Consider the following 1,586-nt stretch of genomic DNA (forward strand, 5'->3'; position numbering starts at 1 on the left):
CTTTTAATTTTCTTAAAAGCGCCAGTACTTTCACCTGTTTAATTGTCATAGGTTCCATAACTTCCTGACATGTTTCCCACACCTTACACAATTCAATATCCTTCTCGTTAGTGAATACCAAAGAGAAGAAATCGTTCAAAATCTCTCCCATCTCCCTCGGCTACACACGTAGATGACCACTCTGATTATCTAAGGGGCCGATTTTATCCCTGACTATCCTCTTGCTTTTAATATAAATGTAGAAACCTTTTTGTTTTACTTTCACCTTATTTTCCAAACCAACCTCGTATCTTCTTTTAGCTTTTCTAATCTCTTTCTTAAGATGCCTTTTACATTCTTTATATTCCTCGAGCAATTCCTTTACTCCATGCTGCCTATATCTATTGTAGACATCCCTCTTTTTCCGAACCAAATTTCTAATATCCCTTGAAAACCATGGTGCTTTCAAAACTTTAACCTTTCCTTTCAACCTAACAGGAACATAAAGATTCTGTACCTTCATAATTTCACCTTTAAATTACCTCCATTTCTCTATTACATCTTTCCAATAAAACAGCTTGACCCAATCCACTCTGTCTAAATCCCATCGCATCTCCTCAAATTTAGCCTTTCTCCAATGAAAAATCTCAACTCTAGGTCCTGTCCTGTCCTTCTCCATAATTATATTGAAGCTAATGCTATTGTGATCACTGGACCCGAAGTGCTCCCCAACACATACATCTGTCAGCTGACCTATCGCATTCCCTAACAGGAGATCCAACACTGCCCCACCTCTAGTCGGTACGTCTATGTATTGTTGCAAAAAACTATCCTGCAAACTTTTCACAAACTCTAAACTATCCAGCCTTTTTACAGAATGAGCTTCCCAGTCTACGTGTGGAAAATTAAAATCTCCCACAATCGCCACCTTAAGTTTAGTACAAATATCTGCTATCTCCTTACACATTCGCTCACCTTTCCCATTCCTCAATGCCACCCAAATAGACTCCCTAGAGAAACTCTCCAATCTATCCTTCCAAAGCACCGCCATAAGATTTTCTCGGACAAGCAATGCAACACCTCCTCCTCTGGCCCCTCCTACTCTATCACACCTGAAACAACTAAATCCAGGAATATTTAGTTGCCAATCACACCCTTCCTGCAACCATGTTTCACTAACAGCTACATCATCATAATTCCAGGTATCAATCCACGCTTTAAGCTCATCCACCTTTCTTACAATGCTCCTAGCATTAAAAGAGATACATTTAAAATACTCCCCACCTCCTCCTCTCTTTTCATCCCTAGGAATGCATTCAAATTTATTATCCTCTTCTTTCTTCTCCCCTATAATCTTCGGGCTGAGCGCATCCCTTCTCCATCACCTGCCTTTCCTCCCTCACACACTGTCTATTTACTTGCTCTACTTGGGAACTAACCTCCTCTCCCATAGTTTCCTCAAATTGATTCCCGCCCCCCCCCCCCCATCTTACTAGTTTAAAGTCTGCCCTGTAACCCTAGCAAACCACCCCAGGATTCAAGTGTAACCCATCCTTCTTGAACAGGTCACGCCTGCCCCAGAAGAGGTCCCAATGATCCAGAAACTT

The sequence above is a fragment of the Hypanus sabinus genome, unplaced genomic scaffold (assembly GCF_030144855.1).
Source record: "Hypanus sabinus isolate sHypSab1 unplaced genomic scaffold, sHypSab1.hap1 scaffold_458, whole genome shotgun sequence".
Classification (NCBI taxonomy): Eukaryota; Metazoa; Chordata; class Chondrichthyes; order Myliobatiformes; family Dasyatidae; genus Hypanus; species Hypanus sabinus.